Source organism: Salmo salar, chromosome 27 (genome assembly GCF_965601325.2).
Source record: "Salmo salar chromosome 27, fSalSal1, whole genome shotgun sequence".
In the NCBI taxonomy this organism is placed as follows: Eukaryota; Metazoa; Chordata; class Actinopteri; order Salmoniformes; family Salmonidae; genus Salmo; species Salmo salar.
In genome coordinates this window covers 18515653-18536128 of record NC_138317.1, presented here as the reverse complement: position 1 = coordinate 18536128, position 20476 = coordinate 18515653, and the positions used below count along the sequence as shown (strand labels likewise).

The following is a 20476-nucleotide window of genomic DNA, read 5'->3' as shown; positions in this document are numbered from 1 at the left end:
ACAAGACTGGACACTCTTGGTTGCTCATAGTGGCATTTCTACCCAACTGGGGAATTAGCTAAAATGGTAGAGTGCTTGCTTAGCATGCGAGATGTAGTGGGATCGATGCCCACATTCTCCAAAAACACAGTCTTTTTGAGGATCCAAGAAAGCTCCAGTTCACACTTCATGCATCTTTCTCTTATGACAACCTACTGTCATGTAACAATCACAAGCAACTTTCATTTGAGACTGAGGTCACAATTTCACATGAAAAAGAAACACATTACTTACATTCACAGGAGCAGCGTAGCAGCGTAGCACAAACGATTCAGGCTCACAAACACAGCTGTGGGCACTTTCCTTAAAGCCAAAGCTGAACATAAAGAAGGAATAACATCTAATGCCGAAACCCGGGACCTTTAGATCTTCAGTCTAATGCTCTCCCAATTGAGCTATTTCGGATAGCTGCTAAGATTCATTCTGTGACACTCATGACGATACACATGCAAGTGACTCACAAATTTCACACTCAAAATATAATCAATGGCCAGTATGGGGATCGAACCCATGACCTTGGCGTTATTAGCAACACGCTCTAACCAACTGAGCTAACCAGCCGCTAGCTGTGCAGCACAATTGTTGAGATGCACCGAGCATCTGCAAGTGCTGGCGCGTACACTAACAAGTCCACCAACAGCATAGCCGGACAAGACTGGACACTCTTGGTTGCTCATAGTGGCATTTCTACCCAACTGGGGAATTAGCTCAAATGGTAGAGTGCTTGCTTAGCATGCGAGAGGTAGTGGGATTGATGCCCACATTCTCCAAAAACATATTCTTTTTGAGGATCCAAGAAAGCTCCAGTTCACACTTCATGCATCTTTCTCTTACGACAACCTACTGTCATGTAACTATCACAAGCAACTTTCATGTGAGACTGAGGTCACAATTTCACATGAAAAAGAAACACATTACTTATATTCAGAGGAGCAGCGTAGCACACACGATTCAGGCCCACAAACACAGCTGTGGGCACTTTCCTTAAAGCCAAAGCAGAACATAAAGAAGGAACAATAACAAATGCCAAAACCCGGGATAGAACCAGGGACCTTTAGATCTTCAGTCTAACGCTCTCCAAACTGAGCTATTTCGGCTAGCTGCTAAGATTCATTCTGTGACACTCATGACGATACACATGCAAGTGACTCACAATTTTCACACTCACAATATAATCGATGGCCAGTATGGGGATCGAATCCACGACCATGGCGTTATTAGCACCACGCTCTAACCAACTGAGCTAACCTGCCGCTAGCTACGCAGCACAATTGTTGAGATGCACCGAGCATCTGCTAGTGCTGGCGTGTACACTAACAAGTCCACCAACAGCATAGCCGGACGAGACTGGACCCTCTTGGTTGCTCATAGTGGCGTTTCTAGCCAACTGGGGAATTTGCTCAAATGGTAGAGTGCTTGCTTAGCATGCGAGAGGTAGTGGGATCGATGCCCACATTCTCCAAAAACATATTCTTTTTGAGGATCCAAGAAAGCTCCAGTTCACACTTCATGCATCTTTCTCTTACGACAACCTCCTCTCATGTAACAATCACAAGCAACTTTCATGTGAGACTGAGGTCACAATTTCACATGAAAAAGAAACACATTACTTACATTCAGAGGAGCAGCGTAGCACACAGGATTCAGGCCCACAAACACAGCTGTGGGCACTTTCGTTAAAGCCAAAGCAGAACATAAAGAAGGAACAAGATCCAATGCCGAAACCCGGGATCGAAACAGGGACCTTCAGATCTTCAGTCTAACGCTCTCCCAACTGAGCTATTTCGGCTAGCTGTTATGATACATTCTGTGACACTCATGACGATACACATGCAAGTGACTCACAATTTTCACACTCACAATATAATCGATGGCCAGTATGGGGATCGAATCCACGACCATGGCGTTATTAGCACCACGCTCTAACCAACTGAGCTAACCTGCCGCTAGCTACGCAACACAATTGTTGAGATGCACCGAGCATCTGCTAGTGCTGGCGTGTACACTAACAAGTCCACCAACAGCATAGCCGGACGAGACTGGACCCTCTTGGTTGCTCATAGTGGCGATTCTACCCAACTGGGGAATTAGCTCAAATGGTAAAGTGCTTGCGTAGCATGCGAGAGGTAGTGGGATCGATGCCCACATTCTCCAAAAACATATTTTTTTTGAGGATCCAAGAAAGCTCCAGTTCACACTTCATGCATCTTTCTCTTACGACAACCTACTGTCATGTAACAATCACAAGCAACTTTCATGTGAGACTGAGGTCACAATTTCACATGAAAAAGAAACACATTACTTACATTCACAGGAGCAGTGTAGCACACACGATTCAGGCCCACAAACACAGCTGTGGGCACTTTCCTTAAAGCCAAAGCAGAACATAAAGAATGAACAACATCAAATGCCGAGATCGAACCACGGACCTTTAGATCTTCATTCTAACGCTCTCCCAACTGAGCTATTTCTGCTAGCTGCTAAGATTCATTCTTTGACAATCATGACGATACACATGCAAGTGACTCACAATTTTCACACTCACAATATAATCGATGGCCAGTATGGGGATCGAATCCACGACCATGGCGTTATTAGCACCACCCTCTAACCAACTGAGCTAACCGGCCGCTAGCTACGCAGCACAATTGTTGAGATGCACCGAGCATCTGCAAGTGCTGGCTTGTACACTAACAAGTCCACCAACAGCATAGCCGGACGAGACTGGACCCTCTTGGTTGCTCATAGTGGCTTTTCTAACCAACTGGGGAATTAGATCAAATGGTAGAGTGCTTGCTTAGCATGCGAGAGGTAGTGGGATCGGTGCCCACATTCTCCAAAAACATATTCTTTTTGAGGATCCAAGAAAGCTCCAGTTCACACTTCATGCATCTTTCTCTTACGACAACCTACTCTCATGTAACAATCACAAGCAACTTTCATGTGAGACTCAGGTCACAATTTCACATGAAAAAGAAACACATTACTTACATTCAGAGGAGCAGCGTAGCACACACGATTCAGGCCGACAAACACAGCTGTGGGCACTTTCCTTAAAGCCAAAGCAGAACATAAAGAATGAACAACATCAAATGCCAAAACCCGGGATCGAACCAGGGACCTTTAGATCTTCATTCTAACGCTCTCCCAACTGAGCTATTTCGGCTAGCTGTTATGATACATTCTGTGACACTCATGACGATACACATGCAAGTGACTCACAATTTTCACACTCACAATATAATCGATGGCCAGTATGGGGATCGAATCCACGACCATGGCGTTATTAGCACCACGCTCTAACCAACTGAGCTAACCGGCCACTAGCTACGCAGCACAATTGTTGAGATGCACCGAGCATCTGCAAGTGCTGGCTTGTACACTAACAAGTCCACCAACAGCATAGCCGGACGAGACTGGACCCTCTTGGTTGCTCATAGTGGCTTTTCTAACCAACTGGGGAATTAGATCAAATGGTAGAGTGCTTGCTTAGCATGCGAGAGGTAGTGGGATCGGTGCCCACATTCTCCAAAAACATATTCTTTTTGAGGATCCAAGAAAGCTCCAGTTCACACTTCATGCATCTTTCTCTTACGACAACCTACTCTCATGTAACAATCACAAGCAACTTTCATGTGAGACTCAGGTCACAATTTCACATGAAAAAGAAACACATTACTTACATTCAGAGGAGCAGCGTAGCACACACGATTCAGGCCGACAAACACAGCTGTGGGCACTTTCCTTAAAGCCAAAGCAGAACATAAAGAATGAACAACATCAAATGCCAAAACCCGGGATCGAACCAGGGACCTTTAGATCTTCATTCTAACGCTCTCCCAACTGAGCTATTTCGGCTAGCTGTTATGATACATTCTGTGACACTCATGACGATACACATGCAAGTGACTCACAATTTTCACACTCACAATATAATCGATGGCCAGTATGGGGATCGAATCCACGACCATGGCGTTATTAGCACCACGCTCTAACCAACTGAGCTAACCGGCCACTAGCTACGCAGCACAATTGTTGAGATGCACCGAGCATCTGCAAGTGCTGGCGTGTACACTAACAAGTCCACCAACAGCATAGCCGGACAAGACTGGACCCTCTTGGTTGCTCATAGTGGCGTTTCTACCCAACTGGGGAATTAGCTCAAATGCTAGAGTGCTTGCTTAGCATGTGAGAGGTAGTGGGATCGATGCCCACATTCTCCAAAAACATATTCTTTCGAGGATCCAAGAAAGCTCCAGTTCAGACTTCATGCATCTTTCTCTTACGACAACCTCCTCTCATGTAACAATCACAAGCAAATTTCATGTGAGACTGAGGTCACAAATTCACATGAAAAAGAAACACATTACTTACATTCAGAGGAGCAGCGTAGCACACACGATTCAGGCCGACAAACACAGCTGTGGGCACTTTCCTTAAAGCCAAAGCAGAACATAAAGAAGGAACAACATCAAATGCCAAAACCCAGGATAGAACCATGGACCTTTAGATCTTCAGTCTAACACTCTCCCAAATGAGCTATTTCGGCTAGCTGCTAAGATTCATTCTTTGACACTCATGACGATACACATGCAAGTGACTCACAATTTTCACACTGACAATATAATCGACGGCCAGTATGGGGATCGAATCCACGACCATGGCATTTTTAGCACCACGCTCTAACCAACTGAGCTAACCTGCCGCTAGCTACGCAGCACAATTGTTGAGATGCACCGAGCATCTGCTAGTGCTGGCGTGTACACTAACAAGTCCACCAACAGCATAGCCGGACGAGACTGGACCCTCTTGGTTGCTCATAGTGGCGATTCTACCCAACTGGGGAATTAGCTCAAATGGTAAAGTGCTTGCTTAGCATGCGAGAGGTAGTGGGATCGATGCCCACATTCTCCAAAAACATATTTTTTTTGAGGATCCAAGAAAGCTCCAGTTCACACTTCATGCATCTTTCTCTTACGACAACCTACTGTCATGTAACAATCACAAGCAACTTTCATGTGAGACTGAGGTCACAATTTCACATGAAAAAGAAACACATTACTTACATTCACAGGAGCAGTGTAGCACACACGATTCAGGCCCACAAACACAGCTGTGGGCACTTTCCTTAAAGCAAAAGCAGAACATAAAGAAGGAACAACAACAAATGCCAAAACCCGGGATTGAACCAGGGACCTTTAGATCTTCAGTCTAACGCTCTCCCAACTGAGCTAATACGGCTAGCAGCTAAGATTCATTCTGTGACACTCATGACGATACACATGCAAGTGACTCACAATTTTCACACTCACAATATAATCGATGGCCAGTATGGGGATCGAATCCACGACCATGGTGTTATTAGCACAACGCTCTAACCAACTGAGCTAACCGGCCACTAGCTATGCAGCACAATTGTTGAGATGCACCGAGCATCTGCAAGTGCTGGCGTGTACACTAACAAGTCCACCAACAGCATAGCCGGACAAGACTGGACCCTCTTGGTTGCTCATAGTGGCGTTTCTACCCAACTGGGGAATTAGCTCAAATGGTAGAGTGCTTGCTTAGCATGTGAGAGGTAGTGGGATCGATGCCCACATTCTCCAAAAACATATTCTTTTTGAGGATCCAAGAAAGCTCCAGTTCACACTTCATGCATCTTCCTCTTACGACAACCTCCTCTCATGTAACAATCACAAGCAACTTTCATGTGAGACTGAGGTCACAATTTCACATGAAAAAGAAACACATTACTTACATTCAGAGGAGCAGCGTAGCACACACGATTCAGGCCCACAAACACAGCTGTGGGCACTTTCCTTAAAGCCAAAGCAGAACATAAAGAATGAACAACATCAAATGCCAAAACCCGAGATCGAACCACGGACCTTTAGATCTTCATTCTAACGCTCTCCCAACTGAGCTATTTCTGCTAGCTGCTAAGATTCATTCTTTGACACTCATGACGATACACATGCAAGTGACTCACAATTTTCACACTCACAATATAATCGTTGGCCAGTATGGGGATCGAATCCACGACCATGGCGTTATTAGCACCACCCTCTAACCAACTGAGCTAACCGGCAGCTAGCTACGCAGCACAATTGTTGAGATGCACCGAGCATCTGCAAGTGCTGGCTTGTACACTAACAAGTCCACCAACAGCATAGCCGGACGAGACTGGACCCTCTTGGTTGCTCATAGTGGCTTTTCTAACAAACTGGGGAATTAGATCAAATGGTAGAGTGCTTGCTTAGCATGCGAGAGGTAGTGGGATCGATGCCCACATTCTCCAGAAACATATTCTTTTTGAGGATCCAAGAAAGCTCCAGTTCACACTTCATGCATCTTTCTCTTACGACAACCTACTCTCATGTAACAATCACAAGCAACTTTCATGTGAGACTCAGGTCACAATTTCACATGAAAAAGAAACACATTACTTACATTCAGAGGAGCAGCGTAGCACACACGATTCAGGCCTACAAACACAGCTGTGGGCACTTTCCTTAAAGCCAAAGCAGAACATAAAGAATGAACAACATCAAATGCCAAAACCCAGGATCGAACCAGGGACCTTTAGATCTTCATTCTAACGCTCTCCCAACTGAGCTATTTCGGCTAGCTGTTATGATACATTCTGTGACACTCATGACGATACACATGCAAGTGACTCACAATTTTCACACTCACAATATAATCGATGGCCAGTATGGGGATCGAATCCACGACCATGGCGTTATTAGCACCACGCTCTAACCAACTGAGCTAACCGGCCACTAGCTACGCAGCACAATTGTTGAGATGCACCGAGCATCTGCAAGTGCTGGCGTGTACACTAACAAGTCCACCAACAGCATAGCCGGACGAGACTGGACCCTCTTGGTTGCTCATAGTGGCGATTCTACCCAACTGGGGAATTAGCTCAAATGGTAAAGTGCTTGCTTAGCATGCGAGAGGTAGTGGGATCGATGCCCACATTCTCCAAAAACATATTTTTTTTGAGGAACCAAGAAAGCTCCAGTTCACACTTCATGCATCTTTCTCTTACGACAACCTACTGTCATGTAACAATCACAAGCAACTTTCATGTGAGACTGAGGTCACAATTTCACATGAAAAAGAAACACATTACTTACATTCACAGGAGCAGTGTAGCACACACGATTCAGGCCCACAAACACAGCTGTGGGCACTTTCCTTAAAGCAAAAGCAGAACATAAAGAAGGAACAACAACAAATGCCAAAACCCGGGATTGAACCAGGGACCTTTAGATCTTCAGTCTAACGCTCTCCCAACTGAGCTAATACGGCTAGCAGCTAAGATTCATTCTGTGACACTCATGACGATACACATGCAAGTGACTCACAATTTTCACACTCACAATATAATCGATGGCCAGTATGGGGATCGAATCCACGACCATGGTGTTATTAGCACAACGCTCTAACCAACTGAGCTAACCGGCCACTAGCTACGCAGCACAATTGTTGAGATGCACCGAGCATCTGCAAGTGCTGGCGTGTACACTAACAAGTCCACCAACAGCATAGCCGGACAAGACTGGACCCTCTTGGTTGCTCATAGTGGCGTTTCTACCCAATTGGGGAATTAGCTCAAATGGTAGAGTGCTTGCTTAGCATGTGAGAGGTAGTGGGATCGATGCCCACATTCTCCAAAAATATATTCTTTTTGAGGATCCAAGAAAGCTCCAGTTCACACTTCATGCATCTTCCTCTTACGACAACCTCCTCTCATGTAACAATCACAAGCAACTTTCATGTGAGACTGAGGTCACAATTTCACATGAAAAAGAAACACATTACTTACATTCAGAGGAGCAGCGTAGCACACACGATTCAGGCCCACAAACACAGCTGTGGGCACTTTCCTTAAAGCCAAAGCAGAACATAAAGAATGAACAACATCAAATGCCAAAACCCGAGATCGAACCACGGACCTTTAGATCTTCATTCTAACGCTCTCCCAACTGAGCTATTTCTGCTAGCTGCTAAGATTCATTCTTTGACACTCATGACGATACACATGCAAGTGACTCACAATTTTCACACTCACAATATAATCGTTGGCCAGTATGGGGATCGAATCCACGACCATGGCGTTATTAGCACCACCCTCTAACCAACTGAGCTAACCGGCAGCTAGCTACGCAGCACAATTGTTGAGATGCACCGAGCATCTGCAAGTGCTGGCTTGTACACTAACAAGTCCACCAACAGCATAGCCGGACGAGACTGGACCCTCTTGGTTGCTCATAGTGGCTTTTCTAACAAACTGGGGAATTAGATCAAATGGTAGAGTGCTTGCTTAGCATGCGAGAGGTAGTGGGATCGATGCCCACATTCTCCAGAAACATATTCTTTTTGAGGATCCAAGAAAGCTCCAGTTCACACTTCATGCATCTTTCTCTTACGACAACCTACTCTCATGTAACAATCACAAGCAACTTTCATGTGAGACTCAGGTCACAATTTCACATGAAAAAGAAACACATTATTTACATTCAGAGGAGCAGCGTAGCACACACGATTCAGGCCTACAAACACAGCTGTGGGCACTTTCCTTAAAGCCAAAGCAGAACATAAAGAATGAACAACATCAAATGCCAAAACCCGGGATCGAACCAGGGACCTTTAGATCTTCATTCTAACGCTCTCCCAACTGAGCTATTTCGGCTAGCTGTTATGATACATTCTGTGACACTCATGACGATACACATGCAAGTGACTCACAATTTTCACACTCACAATATAATCGATGGCCAGTATGGGGATCGAATCCACGACCATGGCGTTATTAGCACCACGCTCTAACCAACTGAGCTAACCGGCCACTAGCTACGCAGCACAATTGTTGAGATGCACCGAGCATCTGCAAGTGCTGGCGTGTACACTAACAAGTCCACCAACAGCATAGCCGGACAAGACTGGACCCTCTTGGTTGCTCATAGTGGCCTTTCTACCCACCTGGGGAATTAGCTCAAATGGTAGAGTGCTTGCTTAGCATGTGAGAGGTAGTGGGATCGATGCCCACATTCTCCAAAAACATATTCTTTTTGAGGATCCAAGAAAGCTCCAGTTCAGACTTCATGCATCTTTCTCTTACGACAACCTCCTCTCATGTAACAATCACAAGCAAATTTCATGTGAGACTGAGGTCACAAATTCACATGAAAAACAAACACATTACTTACATTCAGAGGAGCAGCGTAGGACACACGATTCAGGCCGACAAACACAGCTGTGGGCACTTTCCTTAAAGCCAAAGCAGAACATAAAGAAGGAACAACATCAAATGCCAAAACCCGGGAAAGAACCATGGACCTTTAGATCTTCAGTCTAACGCTCTCCCAAATGAGGTATTTCGGCTAGCTGCTAAGATTCATTCTTTGACACTCATGACGATACACATGCAAGTGACTCACAATTTTCACACTCACAATATAATCGACGGCCAGTATGGGGATCGAATCCACGACCATGGCGTTATTAGCACCACGCTCTAACCAACTGAGCTAACCTGCCGCTAGCTACGCAGCACAATTGTTGAGATGCACCGAGCATCTGCTAGTGCTGGCGTGTACACTAACAAGTCCACCAACAGCATAGCCGGACGAGACTGGACCATCTTGGTTGCTCATAGTGGCGATTCTACCCAACTGGGGAATTAGCTCAAATGGTAAAGTGCTTGCTTAGCATGCGAGAGGTACTGGGATCGATGCCCACATTCTCCAAAAACATATTTTTTTTGAGGATCCAAGAAAGCTCCAGTTCACACTTCATGCATCTTTCTCTTACGACAACCTACTGTCATGTAACAATCACAAGCAACTTTCATGTGAGACTGAGGTCACAATTTCACATGAAAAAGAAACACATTACTTACATTCACAGGAGCAGTGTAGCACACACGATTCAGGCCCACAAACACAGCTGTGGGCACTTTCCTTAAAGCCAAAGCAGAACATAAAGAATGAACAACATCAAATGCCAAAACCCGAGATCGAACCACGGACCTTTAGATCTTCATTCTAACGCTCTCCCAACTGAGCTATTTCTGCTAGCTGCTAAGATTCATTCTTTGACACTCATGACGATACACATGCAAGTGACTCACAATTTTCACACTCACAATATAATCAATGGCCAGTATGGGGATCGAATCCACGACCATGGCGTTATTAGCAACACCCTCTAACCAACTGAGCTAACCGGCCGCTAGCTACGCAGCACAATTGTTGAGATGCACCGAGCATCTGCAAGTGCTGGCTTGTACACTAACAAGTCCACCAACAGCATAGCCGGACAAGACTGGACCCTCTTGGTTGCTCATCTGATCCCGGGTTTCGGCATTTGTTGTTGTTCCTTCTTTATGTTCTGCTTTGGCTTTAAGGAAAGTGCCCACAGCTGTGTTTGTGGGCCTGAATCCTGTGTTTTACGCTGCTCCTGTGAATGTAAGTAATGTGTTTCTTTTTCATGTGAAATTGTGACCTCAGTCTCACATGAAAGTTGCTTGTGATTGTTACATGACAGTAGGTTGTCTTAAGAGAAAGATGCATGAAGTGTGAACTTGAGCTTTCTTGGATCCTCAAAAAGAATATGTTTTTGGAGAATGTGGGCATCGATCCCACTACCTCTCGCATGCTAAGCAAGCACTCTACCATTTGAGCTAATTCCCCAGTTGGGTAAAAATGCCACTATGAGCAACCAAGAGGGTCCAGTCTTGTCCCTCTATGCTGTTGGTGGACTTGTTCGTTAGAGTACACGCCAGCACTTGCAGATGCTCGGTGCATCTCAACAATTGTGCTGCATAGCTAGCGGGCGGTTAGCTCAGTTGGTTAGAGCGTGGAGCTAATAACGCCAAGGTCGTGGGTTCGATCTCCATACTGGCCATCGAATGTTATTTTGAGTGTGATAATTGTGAGTCACTTGCATGTGTACCGTCATGAGTGTCACAGAATGAATCTTAGCAGCTAGCCGAAATAGCTCCTTTGGGATAGCGTTAGACTGAAGATCTAAAGGTCCCCGGTTCGTTCCTGGGTTTTGGCATATGATGTTGTTCCTACTTTATGTTCTGCTTTGGCTTTAAGGAAAGTGCCCACAGCTGTGTTTGTGGGCCTGAATCGTGTGTGCTACACTGCTCCTGTGAAACTAAGTAATGTCTTTCTTTTTCATGTGAAATTGTGACCTCAGTCTCACATGAATGTTGCTTGTGATCGTTACATGACAGTAGGTTGTCGTAAGAGAAAGATGCATGAAGTGTGAACTGGAGCTTTCTTGGATCCTCAAAAAGAATGAGTTTTTGGAGGATGTGGGCATGGACCCCACTACCTCTCGCATGATAAGCAAGCACCCTACCATTGAGCTAATTCCCCAGTTGGGTAGAAAAGCCACTATGAGCAACCAAGAGGGTCCTGTCTTGTCCGGCTATGCTGTTGGTGGACTTGTTAGTGTACACGCCAGCACTTGCAGATGCTCGGTGCATCTCAACAATTGTGCTGCATAGCTAGCGGCCGGTTAGCTCAGTTGGTTACAGCGTGGTGCTAATAACGCCATGGTCGTGGGTTCGATCCCCATACTGGCCATCGATTATATTTTGAGTGTGAAAATTGAGAGTCACTTGCATGTGTATCGTCATGAGTGTCACAAAATGAATCTTAGCACCTAGCTGAAATAGCTCAGTTGGGAGAGCGTTAGAATGAAGATCTAAAGGTCCCTGGTTCGATCCCGGGTTTCGGCATATGATGTTGTTCCTTCTTTATGTTCTGCTTTGGCTTTAAGGAAAGTGCCCACAGCTGTGTTTGTGGGCCTGAATCCTGTGTTTTACGCTGCTCCTCTGAATGTAAGTAATGTGTTTCTTTTTCATGTGAAATTGTGACCTCAGTCTCACATGAAAGTTGCTTGTGATTGTTACATGACAGTAGGTTGTCATAAGAGAAAGATGCATGAAGTGTGAACTGGAGCTTTCTTGGATCCTAAAAAATAATATGTTTTTGGAGAATGTGGGCATGGATCCCACTACCTCTCGCATGCTAAGCAAGCACTCTACCATTTGAGCTAATTCCCCAGTTGGGTAGAAATGCCACTATGAGCAACCAAGAGGGTTCAGTCTTGTCCCTCTATGCTGTTGGTGGACTTGTTCGTTAGAGTACACGCCAGCACTTGCAGATGCTCGGTGCATCTCAACAATTGTGACTCGTAGCTAGCGGCCGGTTAGCTCAGTTGGTTAGAGCGTGATGCTAATAACGCCAAGGTCGTGGGTTCGATCCCCATACTGGCCATTGATTATATTTTGAGTGTGATAATTGTGAGTCACTTGCATGTGTACCGTCATGAGTGTCACAGAATGAATCTTAACAGCTAGCTGAAATAGCTCAGTTGGGACAGCGTTAGACTTAAGATCTAAAGGTCCCTGCTTCAATCCTGGGTTTTGGCATTAGATGTTGTTCCTTCTTTAGGTTCTGCTTTGGCTTTAAGGAAAGTGCCCACAGCTGTGTTTGTGGGCCTGAATCGTGTGTGCTACGCTGCTCCTGTGAATGTAAGTAACGTGTTTCTTTTTCATGTGAAATTGTGACCTCAGTCTCACATGAAAGTTGCTTGTGATTGTTACATGACAGTAGGTTGTCGTAAGAGAAAGATGCATGAAGTGTGAACTGGAGCTTTCTTGGATCCTCAAAAAGAATGTGTTTTTGGAGAATGTGGGCATGGATCCCACTACCTCTCGCATGCTAAGCAAGCACTCTACCATTTGAGCTAATTCCCCAGTTGGGTAGAAATGCCACTATGAGCAACCAAGAGGGTCCAGTCTTGTCCGGCTATGCTGTTGGTGGACTTGTTAGTGTACACGCCAGCACTTGCAGATGCTCGGTGCATCTCAACAATTGTGCTGCATAGCTAGTGGCCGGTTAGCTCAGGTGGTTAGAGCATGGTGCTAATAACGCCAAGGTCGTGGGTTAGATCCCCATACTGGCCATCGATTATATTTTGAGTGTGATAATTGTGAGTCACTTGCATGTGTACCGTCATGAGTGTCACAGAATGAATCTTAGCAGCTAGCCGAAATAGCTCAGTTGGGAGAGCGTTAGAGTGAAGATCTAAAGGTCCCTGGTTCATTCCCGGGTTTTGGCATTAGATGTTGTTCCTTCTTTATGTTCTCCTTTGGCTTTAAGGAAAGTGCCCACAGCTGTGTTTGTGGGCCTGAATCGTGTGTGCTACGCTGCTCCTGTGAATGTAAGTAATGTGTTTCTTTTTCATGTGAAATTGTGACCTCAGTCTCACATGAAAGTTGCTTGTGATTGTTACATGACAGTAGGTTGTCAAAAGAGAAAGATGCATGAAGTGTGAACTGGAGCTTTCTTGGATCCTCAAAAAGAATGTGTTTTTGGAGAATGTGGGCATCGATCCCACTACCTCTCGCATGCTAAGCAAGCACTCTACCATTTGAGCTAAATCCCCAGTTGGGTAGAAATGCCACTATGAGCAACCAAGAGTGTCCAGTCTTGTCCGGCTATGCTGTTGGTGGACTTGTTAGTGTACGTGCCAGCACTTGCAGATGCTCGGTGCATCTCAGCAATTGTGCTGTGCAGCTAGCGGCCGGTTAGCTCAGTTGGTTAGAGCGTGGTGCTAATTATGCAAAGGTCGTGGGTTCGATACCCATACTGGCCATTGATTATATTTTGAGTGTGAAATTTGTGAGTCACTTGCATGTGTATCGTCATGAGTGTCACAGAATGATTCTTAGCACCTAGCCGAAATAGCTCAGTTGGGAGAGCGTTAGACTGAAGATCTAAAGGTCCCTGGTTCGATCCCGGGTTTCGGCATATGATGTTGTTCCTTCTTTATGTTCTGCTTTGGCTTTAAGGAAAGTGCCCACAGCTGTGTTTGTGGGCCTGAATACTGTGTGCTACACTGCTCCTCTGAATGTAACTAATGTGTTTCTTTTTCATGTGAAATTGTGAACTCAGTCTCACATGAAAGTTGCTTGTGATTCTACATGACAGTAGGTTGTCGTAAGAGAAACATGCATGAAGTGTGAATTGGAGCTTTCTTGGATCCTCAAAAAGACTGTTTTTTTGGAGAATGTGGGCATGGATCCGACTACCTCTCGCATGCTAGTGAAGCACTGTACCATTTAAGCTAATTCCCCAGTTGGGTAGAAATGCCACTATGAACAACCAAGAGGGTCCAGTCTTGTCCGGCTATGCTGTCACGTCATGAGTGTCACAGAATGAATCTTAGCAGCTAGCTGAAATAGCTCAGTTGGGAGAGCGTTAGAATGAAGATCTAAAGGTCCCTGGTTCATTCCCGGTTTTTGGCATTAGATGTTGTTCCTTCTTTATGTTCTCCTTTGGCTTTAAGGAAAGTGCCCACAGCTGTGTTTGTGGGCCTGAATCGTGTGTGCTACGCTGCTCCTGTGAATGTAAGTAATGTGTTTCTTTTTCATGTGAAATTGTGACCTCAGTCTCACATGAAAGTTGCTTGTGATTGTTACATGACAGTAGGTTGTCAAAAGAGAAAGATGCATGAAGTGTGAACTGGAGCTTTCTTGGATCCTCAAAAAGAATGTGTTTTTGGAGAATGTGGGCATGGATCCCACTACCTCTCGCATGCTAAGCAAGCACTCTACCATTTGAGCTAATTCCCCAGTTGGGTAGAAATGCCACTATGAGCAACCAAGAGGGTCCAGTCTTGTCCGGCTATGCTGTTGGTGGACTTGTTAGTGTACACGCCAGCACTTGCAGATGCTCGGTGCATCTCAACAATTGTGCTGCATTGCTAGCGGCTGGTTAGCGCAGTTGGTTAGAGCGTGGTGCTAATAACGCCAAGGTCGTGGGTTCGATCCCCATAATGGCCATCAATTATGTTTTGAGTGTGAAAATTGTGAGTCACTTGCATGTGTTTCGTCATGAGTCTCACAGAATGAATCTTAGCAGCTAGCCGAAATAGCTCAGTTGGGAGAGCGTTAGACTGAAGATCTAAAGGTCCCTGGTTCGATCCTGTGTTTCGGCATATGATGTTGTCCCTTTTTCATGTTCTGCTTTGGCTTTAAGGAAAGTGCCCACAGCTGTGTTTGTGGGCCTGAATCGTTTGTGCTACGCTGCTCCTGTGAATGTAAGTAATGTGTTTCTTTTTCATGTGAAATTGTGACCTCAGTCTCACATGAAAGTTGCTTGTGATTGTTACATGACAGTAGGTTGTCATAAGAGAAAGATGCATGAAGTGTGAACTGGAGCTTTCTTGGATCCTCAAAAAGACTGTGTTTTGGAGAATGTGGGCATGGATCCCACTACCTCTCGCATGCTAAGCAAGCACTCTACCATTTGAGCTAATTCCCCAGTTGGGTAGAAATGCCACTATGAGCAACCAAGAGGGTCCAGTCTTGTCCGGCTATGCTGTTGGTGGACTTGTTAGTGTACACGCCAGCACTTGCAGATGCTCGGTTCATCTCAACAATTGTGCTGCATTGCTAGCGGCTGGTTAGCGCAGTTGGTTAGAGCGTGGTGCTAATAACGCCAAGGTCGTGGGCTCGATCCCCATACTGGCCATCAATTATGTTTTGAGTGTGAAAATTGTGAGTCACTTGCATGTGTTTCTTCATGAGTCTCACAGAATGAATATTAGCAGCTAGCCGAAATAGCTCAGTTGGCAGAGTGTTAGACTGAAGATCTAAAGGTCCCTGGTTCGATCCCGGGTTTTGGCATATGATGTTGTCCCTTTTTGATGTTCTGCTTTGGCTTTAAGGAAAGTGCCCACAGCTGTGTTTGTGGGCCTGAATCGTTTGTGCTATGCTGCTCCTGTGAATGTAAGTAATGTGTTTCTTTTTCATGTGAAATTGTGACCTCAGTCTCACATGAAAGTTGCTTGTGATTGTTACATGACAGTAGGTTGTCATAAGAGAAACATGCATGAAGTGTGAACTGGAGCTTTCTTGGATCCTCAAAAAGACTGTGTTTTGGAGAATGTGGGCATGGATCCCACTACCTCTCGCATGCTAAGGAAGCACTCTACCATTTGAGCTAATTCCCCAGTTGGGTAGAAATGCCACTATGAGCAACCAAGATGGTCCAGTCTTGTCCGGCTATGCTGTTGGTGGACTTGTTAGTGTACACGCCAGCACTTGCAGATGCTCGGTGCATCTCAACAATTGTGCTGCATTGCTAGCGGCTGGTTAGTGCAGTTGGTTGGAGCGTGGTGCTAATAACGCCAAGGTCGTGGGTTCGATCCCCATACTGGCCATCAATTATGTTTTGAGTGTGAAAATTGTGAGTCACTTGCATGTGTATCGTCATGAGTGTCACAGAATGAATCTTAGCAGCTAGCAGAATTAGCTCAGTTGGGAGAGCGTTAGACTGAAGAGCTGAAGGTCCCTGGTTAGATCCCGGGTTTCGGCATATGATGTTGTTCCTTCTTTATGTTCTGCTTTGGCTTTAAGGAAAGTGCCCACAGCTGTGTTTGTGGGCCTGAATCGTTTGTGCTACGCTGCTCCTGTGAATGTAAGTAATGTGTTTCTTTTTCATGTGAAATTGTCACCTCAGTCTCACATGAAAGTTGCTTATGATTGTTACATGACAGTAGGTTGTCATAAGAGAAAGATGCATGAAGTGTGAACTGGAGCTTTCTTGGATCCTCAAAAAGACTGTGTTTTTGGAGAATGTGGGAATTGATCCCACTACCTCTCGCATGCTAAGCAAGCACTCTAGCATTTGAGCTAATTCCCCAGTTGGGTAGAAATGCCACTATGAGCAACCAAGAGGGTCCAGTCTTGTCCGGCTATGCTGTTGGTGGACTTGTTAGTGTACACGCCAGCACTTGCAGATGCTCGGTGCATCTCAACAATTGTGCTGCATTGCTAGCGGCTGGTTAGTGCAGTTGGTTGGAGCGTGGTGCTAATAACGCCAAGGTCGTGGGTTCGATCCCCATACTGGCCATCAATTATGTTTTGAGTGTGAAAATTGTGAGTCACTTGCATGTGTATCGTCATGAGTGTCACAGAATGAATCTTAGCAGCTAGCAGAATTAGCTCAGTTGGGAGAGTGTTAGACTGAAGAGCTGAAGGTCCCTGGTTAGATCCCGGGTTTCGGCATATGATGTTGTTCCTTCTTTATGTTCTGCTTTGGCTTTAAGGAAAGTGCCCACAGCTGTGTTTGTGGGCCTGAATCGTTTGTGCTACGCTGCTCCTGTGAATGTAAGTAATGTGTTTCTCTTTCATGTGAAATTGTGACCTCAGTCTCACATGAAAGTTGCTTATCATTGTTACATGACAGTAGGTTGTCATAAGAGAAAGATGCATGAAGTGTGAACTGGAGCTTTCTTCGATCCTCAAAAAGACTGTGTTTTGGAGAATGTGGGCATGGATCCCACTACCTCTCGCATGCTAAGCAAGCACTCTACCATTTGAGCTAATTCCCCAGTTGGGTAGAAATGCCACTATGAGCAACCAAGAGGGTCCAGTCTTGTCCGGCTATGCTGTTGGTGGACTTGTTAGTGTACACGCCAGCACTTGCAGATGCTCGGTGCATCTCAACAATTGTGCTGCATTGCCAGCGGCCGGTTAGCTCAGTTGGTTGGAGCGTGGTGCTAATAACGCAAAGGTCGTGGGTTCGATCCCCATACTGGCCATCAATTATGTTTTGAGTGTGAAAATTGTGAGTCACTTGCATGTGTATCGTCATGAGTGTCACAGAATGAATCTTAGCAGCTAGCAGGATTAGCTCAGTTGGGAGAGCGTTAGACTGAAGAGCTGAAGGTCCCTGGTTAGATCCCGGGTTTCGGCATATGATGTTGTTCCTTCTTTATGTTCTGCTTTGGCTTTAAGGAAAGTGCCCACAGCTGTGTTTGTGGGCCTGAATCGTTTGTGCTACGCTGCTCCTGTGAATGTAAGTAATGTGTTTCTCTTTCATGTGAAATTGTGACCTCAGTCTCACATGAAAGTTGCTTATCATTGTTACATGACAGTAGGTTGTCATAAGAGAAAGATGCATAAAGTGTGAACTGGAGCTTTCTTGGATCCTCAAAAAGACTGTGTTTTGGAGAATGTGGGCATGGATCCCACTACCTCTCGCATGCTAAGCAAGCACTCTACCATTTGAGCTAATTCCCCAGTTGGGTAGAAATGCCACTATGAGCAACCAAGAGGGTCCAGTCTTGTCCGGCTATGCTGTTGGTGGACTTGTTAGTGTACACGCCAGCACTTGCAGATGCTCGGTGCATCTCAACAATTGTGCTGCATTGCTAGCGGCTGGTTAGCGCAGTTGGTTAGAGTGTGGTGCTAATAACGCCAAGGTCGTGGGTTCGATCCCCATAATGGCCATCAATTATGTTTTGAGTGTGAAAATTGTGAGTCACTTGCATGTGTTTCGTCATGAGTCTCACAGAATGAATCTTAGCAGCTAGCCGAAATAGCTCAGTTGGGAGAGCGTTAGACTGAAGATCTAAAGGTCCCTGTTTCGATCCCGGGTTTCGGCATATGATGTTGTCCCTTTTTCATGTTCTGCTTTGGCTTTAAGGAAAGTGCCCACAGCTGTGTTTGTGGGCCTGAATCGTTTGTGCTACGATGCTCCTGTGAATGTAAGTAATGTGTTTCTTTTTCATGTGAAATTGTGACCTCAGTCTCACATGAAAGTTGCTTGTGATTGTTACATGACAGTAGGTTGTCATAAGAGAAAGATGCATGAAGTGTGAACTGGAGCTTTCTTGGATCCTCAAAAAGACTGTGTTTTTGGAAAATGTGGGCATCGATCCCACTACCTCTCGCATGCTAAGCAAGCACTCTACCATTTGAGCTAATTCCCCAGTTGGGTTGAAATGCCACTATGAGCAACCAAGAGGGTCCAGTCTTGTCCGGCTATGCTGTTGGTGGACTTGTTAGTGTACACGCCAGCACTTGCAGATGCTCGGTGCATCTCAACAATTGTGCTGCATTGCCAGCGGCCGGTTAGCTCAGTTGGTTGGAGCGTGGTGCTAATAACGCCAAGGTCGTGGGTTCGATCCCCATACTGGCCATCAATTATGTTTTGAGTGTGAAAATTGTGAGTCACTTGCATGTGTATCGTCATGAGTGTCACAGAATGAATCTTAGCAGCTAGCAGAATTAGCTCAGTTGGGAGAGCGTTAGACTGAAGAGCTGAAGGTCCCTGGTTAGATCCCGGGTTTCGGCATATGATGTTGTTCCTTCTTTATGTTCTGCTTTGGCTTTAAGGAAAGTGCCCACAGCTGTGTTTGTGGGCCTGAATCGTTTGTGCTACGCTGCTCCTGTCAATGTAAGTAATGTGTTTCTTTTTCATGTGAAATTGTCACCTCAGTCTCACATGAAAGTTGCTTATGATTGTTACATGACAGTAGGTTGTCATAAGAGAAAGATGCATGAAGTGTGAACTGGAGCTTTCTTGGATCCTCAAAAAGACTGTGTTTTTGGAGAATGTGGGAATTGATCCCACTACCTCTCGCATGCTAAGCAAGCACTCTAGCATTTGAGCTAATTCCCCAGTTGGGTAGAAATGCCACTATGAGCAACCAAGAGGGTCCAGTCTTGTCCGGCTATGCTGTTGGTGGACTTGTTAGTGTACACGCCAGCACTTGCAGATGCTCGGTGCATCTCAACAATTGTGCTGCATTGCCAGCGGCCGGTTAGCTCAGTTGGTTGGAGCGTGGTGCTAATAACGCCAAGGTCGTGGGTTCGATCCCCATACTGGCCATCAATTATGTTTTGAGTGTGAAAATTGTGAGTCACTTGCATGTGTATCGTCATGAGTGTCACAGAATGAATCTTAGCAGCTAGCCGAATTAGCTCAGTTGGGAGAGCGTTAGACTGAAGATCTAAAGGTCCCTGGTTAGATCCCGGGTTTCAGCATATGATGTTGTTCCTTCTTTATGTTCTGCTTTGGCTTTAAGGAAAGTGCCCACAGCTGTGTTTGTGGGCCTGAATCGTTTGTGCTACGCTGCTCCTGTGAATGTAAGTAATGTGTTTCTTTTTCATGTGAAATTGTCACCTCAGTCTCACATGAAAGTTGCTTATGATTGTTACATGACAGTAGGTTGTCATAAGAGAAAGATGCATGAAGTGTGAACTGGAGCTTTCTTGGATCCTCAAAAAGACTGTGTTTTTGGAAAATGTGGGCATCGATCCCACTACCTCTCGCATGCTAAGCAAGCACTCTACCATTTGAGCTAATTCCCCAGTTGGGTTGAAATGCCACTATGAGCAACCAAGAGGGTCCAGTCTTGTCCGGCTATGCTGTTGGTGGACTTGTTAGTGTACACGCCAGCACTTGCAGATGCTCGGTGCATCTCAACAATTGTGCTGCATTGCCAGCGGCCGGTTAGGTCAGTTGGTTGGAGCGTGGTGCTAATAACGCCAAGGTCGTGGGTTCGATCCCCATACTGGCCATCAATTATGTTTTGAGTGTGAAAATTG

At 45.4% G+C, this 20476-nt stretch overlaps 46 non-coding genes across 46 annotated transcripts; 23 read left to right on the top strand and 23 right to left on the bottom strand.

Moving 5' to 3' along the window:
* Positions 1–526: 526 nt before the first annotated feature.
* Positions 527–600, bottom strand: trnai-aau (transfer RNA isoleucine (anticodon AAU)). Its single transcript has one exon. It is a non-coding gene; the product is annotated as a tRNA-Ile (tRNA).
* Positions 601–1063: 463 nt separating this feature from the next.
* On the bottom strand, positions 1064–1136 carry trnaf-gaa (transfer RNA phenylalanine (anticodon GAA)). The gene has a single exon. It is a non-coding gene; the product is annotated as a tRNA-Phe (tRNA).
* An 82-nt stretch (positions 1137–1218) lies between these two features.
* On the bottom strand, positions 1219–1292 carry trnai-aau (transfer RNA isoleucine (anticodon AAU)). The gene has a single exon. It is a non-coding gene; the product is annotated as a tRNA-Ile (tRNA).
* Positions 1293–1755: 463 nt separating this feature from the next.
* On the bottom strand, positions 1756–1828 carry trnaf-gaa (transfer RNA phenylalanine (anticodon GAA)). Its single transcript has one exon. It is a non-coding gene; the product is annotated as a tRNA-Phe (tRNA).
* An 82-nt stretch (positions 1829–1910) lies between these two features.
* Positions 1911–1984, bottom strand: trnai-aau (transfer RNA isoleucine (anticodon AAU)). The gene has a single exon. It is a non-coding gene; the product is annotated as a tRNA-Ile (tRNA).
* A 611-nt stretch (positions 1985–2595) lies between these two features.
* Positions 2596–2669, bottom strand: trnai-aau (transfer RNA isoleucine (anticodon AAU)). Its single transcript has one exon. It is a non-coding gene; the product is annotated as a tRNA-Ile (tRNA).
* A 463-nt stretch (positions 2670–3132) lies between these two features.
* On the bottom strand, positions 3133–3205 carry trnaf-gaa (transfer RNA phenylalanine (anticodon GAA)). The gene has a single exon. It is a non-coding gene; the product is annotated as a tRNA-Phe (tRNA).
* An 82-nt stretch (positions 3206–3287) lies between these two features.
* Positions 3288–3361, bottom strand: trnai-aau (transfer RNA isoleucine (anticodon AAU)). The gene has a single exon. It is a non-coding gene; the product is annotated as a tRNA-Ile (tRNA).
* A 463-nt stretch (positions 3362–3824) lies between these two features.
* On the bottom strand, positions 3825–3897 carry trnaf-gaa (transfer RNA phenylalanine (anticodon GAA)). The gene has a single exon. It is a non-coding gene; the product is annotated as a tRNA-Phe (tRNA).
* Positions 3898–3979: 82 nt separating this feature from the next.
* trnai-aau (transfer RNA isoleucine (anticodon AAU)) lies at positions 3980–4053 on the bottom strand. Its single transcript has one exon. It is a non-coding gene; the product is annotated as a tRNA-Ile (tRNA).
* Positions 4054–4670: 617 nt separating this feature from the next.
* On the bottom strand, positions 4671–4744 carry trnaf-aaa (transfer RNA phenylalanine (anticodon AAA)). The gene has a single exon. It is a non-coding gene; the product is annotated as a tRNA-Phe (tRNA).
* Positions 4745–5207: 463 nt separating this feature from the next.
* Positions 5208–5280, bottom strand: trnaf-gaa (transfer RNA phenylalanine (anticodon GAA)). The gene has a single exon. It is a non-coding gene; the product is annotated as a tRNA-Phe (tRNA).
* Positions 5281–5362: 82 nt separating this feature from the next.
* Positions 5363–5436, bottom strand: trnai-aau (transfer RNA isoleucine (anticodon AAU)). The gene has a single exon. It is a non-coding gene; the product is annotated as a tRNA-Ile (tRNA).
* A 618-nt stretch (positions 5437–6054) lies between these two features.
* trnai-aau (transfer RNA isoleucine (anticodon AAU)) lies at positions 6055–6128 on the bottom strand. Its single transcript has one exon. It is a non-coding gene; the product is annotated as a tRNA-Ile (tRNA).
* A 463-nt stretch (positions 6129–6591) lies between these two features.
* trnaf-gaa (transfer RNA phenylalanine (anticodon GAA)) lies at positions 6592–6664 on the bottom strand. Its single transcript has one exon. It is a non-coding gene; the product is annotated as a tRNA-Phe (tRNA).
* Positions 6665–6746: 82 nt separating this feature from the next.
* trnai-aau (transfer RNA isoleucine (anticodon AAU)) lies at positions 6747–6820 on the bottom strand. Its single transcript has one exon. It is a non-coding gene; the product is annotated as a tRNA-Ile (tRNA).
* A 463-nt stretch (positions 6821–7283) lies between these two features.
* trnaf-gaa (transfer RNA phenylalanine (anticodon GAA)) lies at positions 7284–7356 on the bottom strand. Its single transcript has one exon. It is a non-coding gene; the product is annotated as a tRNA-Phe (tRNA).
* An 82-nt stretch (positions 7357–7438) lies between these two features.
* On the bottom strand, positions 7439–7512 carry trnai-aau (transfer RNA isoleucine (anticodon AAU)). The gene has a single exon. It is a non-coding gene; the product is annotated as a tRNA-Ile (tRNA).
* A 618-nt stretch (positions 7513–8130) lies between these two features.
* Positions 8131–8204, bottom strand: trnai-aau (transfer RNA isoleucine (anticodon AAU)). The gene has a single exon. It is a non-coding gene; the product is annotated as a tRNA-Ile (tRNA).
* A 463-nt stretch (positions 8205–8667) lies between these two features.
* trnaf-gaa (transfer RNA phenylalanine (anticodon GAA)) lies at positions 8668–8740 on the bottom strand. Its single transcript has one exon. It is a non-coding gene; the product is annotated as a tRNA-Phe (tRNA).
* Positions 8741–8822: 82 nt separating this feature from the next.
* On the bottom strand, positions 8823–8896 carry trnai-aau (transfer RNA isoleucine (anticodon AAU)). The gene has a single exon. It is a non-coding gene; the product is annotated as a tRNA-Ile (tRNA).
* A 618-nt stretch (positions 8897–9514) lies between these two features.
* Positions 9515–9588, bottom strand: trnai-aau (transfer RNA isoleucine (anticodon AAU)). The gene has a single exon. It is a non-coding gene; the product is annotated as a tRNA-Ile (tRNA).
* Positions 9589–10206: 618 nt separating this feature from the next.
* trnai-aau (transfer RNA isoleucine (anticodon AAU)) lies at positions 10207–10280 on the bottom strand. The gene has a single exon. It is a non-coding gene; the product is annotated as a tRNA-Ile (tRNA).
* A 602-nt stretch (positions 10281–10882) lies between these two features.
* Positions 10883–10956, top strand: trnai-aau (transfer RNA isoleucine (anticodon AAU)). Its single transcript has one exon. It is a non-coding gene; the product is annotated as a tRNA-Ile (tRNA).
* Positions 10957–11574: 618 nt separating this feature from the next.
* Positions 11575–11648, top strand: trnai-aau (transfer RNA isoleucine (anticodon AAU)). Its single transcript has one exon. It is a non-coding gene; the product is annotated as a tRNA-Ile (tRNA).
* Positions 11649–11730: 82 nt separating this feature from the next.
* trnaf-gaa (transfer RNA phenylalanine (anticodon GAA)) lies at positions 11731–11803 on the top strand. The gene has a single exon. It is a non-coding gene; the product is annotated as a tRNA-Phe (tRNA).
* Positions 11804–12270: 467 nt separating this feature from the next.
* Positions 12271–12344, top strand: trnai-aau (transfer RNA isoleucine (anticodon AAU)). Its single transcript has one exon. It is a non-coding gene; the product is annotated as a tRNA-Ile (tRNA).
* An 82-nt stretch (positions 12345–12426) lies between these two features.
* trnal-uaa (transfer RNA leucine (anticodon UAA)) lies at positions 12427–12499 on the top strand. The gene has a single exon. It is a non-coding gene; the product is annotated as a tRNA-Leu (tRNA).
* Positions 12500–12962: 463 nt separating this feature from the next.
* On the top strand, positions 12963–13036 carry trnai-aau (transfer RNA isoleucine (anticodon AAU)). The gene has a single exon. It is a non-coding gene; the product is annotated as a tRNA-Ile (tRNA).
* An 82-nt stretch (positions 13037–13118) lies between these two features.
* Positions 13119–13191, top strand: trnaf-gaa (transfer RNA phenylalanine (anticodon GAA)). Its single transcript has one exon. It is a non-coding gene; the product is annotated as a tRNA-Phe (tRNA).
* A 463-nt stretch (positions 13192–13654) lies between these two features.
* On the top strand, positions 13655–13728 carry trnai-aau (transfer RNA isoleucine (anticodon AAU)). The gene has a single exon. It is a non-coding gene; the product is annotated as a tRNA-Ile (tRNA).
* An 82-nt stretch (positions 13729–13810) lies between these two features.
* Positions 13811–13883, top strand: trnaf-gaa (transfer RNA phenylalanine (anticodon GAA)). Its single transcript has one exon. It is a non-coding gene; the product is annotated as a tRNA-Phe (tRNA).
* A 424-nt stretch (positions 13884–14307) lies between these two features.
* trnaf-gaa (transfer RNA phenylalanine (anticodon GAA)) lies at positions 14308–14380 on the top strand. Its single transcript has one exon. It is a non-coding gene; the product is annotated as a tRNA-Phe (tRNA).
* A 463-nt stretch (positions 14381–14843) lies between these two features.
* trnai-aau (transfer RNA isoleucine (anticodon AAU)) lies at positions 14844–14917 on the top strand. Its single transcript has one exon. It is a non-coding gene; the product is annotated as a tRNA-Ile (tRNA).
* Positions 14918–14999: 82 nt separating this feature from the next.
* Positions 15000–15072, top strand: trnaf-gaa (transfer RNA phenylalanine (anticodon GAA)). The gene has a single exon. It is a non-coding gene; the product is annotated as a tRNA-Phe (tRNA).
* Positions 15073–15534: 462 nt separating this feature from the next.
* Positions 15535–15608, top strand: trnai-aau (transfer RNA isoleucine (anticodon AAU)). The gene has a single exon. It is a non-coding gene; the product is annotated as a tRNA-Ile (tRNA).
* An 82-nt stretch (positions 15609–15690) lies between these two features.
* trnaf-gaa (transfer RNA phenylalanine (anticodon GAA)) lies at positions 15691–15763 on the top strand. The gene has a single exon. It is a non-coding gene; the product is annotated as a tRNA-Phe (tRNA).
* Positions 15764–16225: 462 nt separating this feature from the next.
* trnai-aau (transfer RNA isoleucine (anticodon AAU)) lies at positions 16226–16299 on the top strand. Its single transcript has one exon. It is a non-coding gene; the product is annotated as a tRNA-Ile (tRNA).
* Positions 16300–16917: 618 nt separating this feature from the next.
* On the top strand, positions 16918–16991 carry trnai-aau (transfer RNA isoleucine (anticodon AAU)). Its single transcript has one exon. It is a non-coding gene; the product is annotated as a tRNA-Ile (tRNA).
* Positions 16992–17608: 617 nt separating this feature from the next.
* Positions 17609–17682, top strand: trnai-aau (transfer RNA isoleucine (anticodon AAU)). Its single transcript has one exon. It is a non-coding gene; the product is annotated as a tRNA-Ile (tRNA).
* Positions 17683–18299: 617 nt separating this feature from the next.
* Positions 18300–18373, top strand: trnai-aau (transfer RNA isoleucine (anticodon AAU)). Its single transcript has one exon. It is a non-coding gene; the product is annotated as a tRNA-Ile (tRNA).
* Positions 18374–18455: 82 nt separating this feature from the next.
* Positions 18456–18528, top strand: trnaf-gaa (transfer RNA phenylalanine (anticodon GAA)). The gene has a single exon. It is a non-coding gene; the product is annotated as a tRNA-Phe (tRNA).
* Positions 18529–18991: 463 nt separating this feature from the next.
* Positions 18992–19065, top strand: trnai-aau (transfer RNA isoleucine (anticodon AAU)). Its single transcript has one exon. It is a non-coding gene; the product is annotated as a tRNA-Ile (tRNA).
* A 618-nt stretch (positions 19066–19683) lies between these two features.
* On the top strand, positions 19684–19757 carry trnai-aau (transfer RNA isoleucine (anticodon AAU)). The gene has a single exon. It is a non-coding gene; the product is annotated as a tRNA-Ile (tRNA).
* An 82-nt stretch (positions 19758–19839) lies between these two features.
* On the top strand, positions 19840–19912 carry trnaf-gaa (transfer RNA phenylalanine (anticodon GAA)). The gene has a single exon. It is a non-coding gene; the product is annotated as a tRNA-Phe (tRNA).
* Positions 19913–20375: 463 nt separating this feature from the next.
* trnai-aau (transfer RNA isoleucine (anticodon AAU)) lies at positions 20376–20449 on the top strand. Its single transcript has one exon. It is a non-coding gene; the product is annotated as a tRNA-Ile (tRNA).
* The last annotated feature ends 27 nt before the right edge of the window (positions 20450–20476 follow it).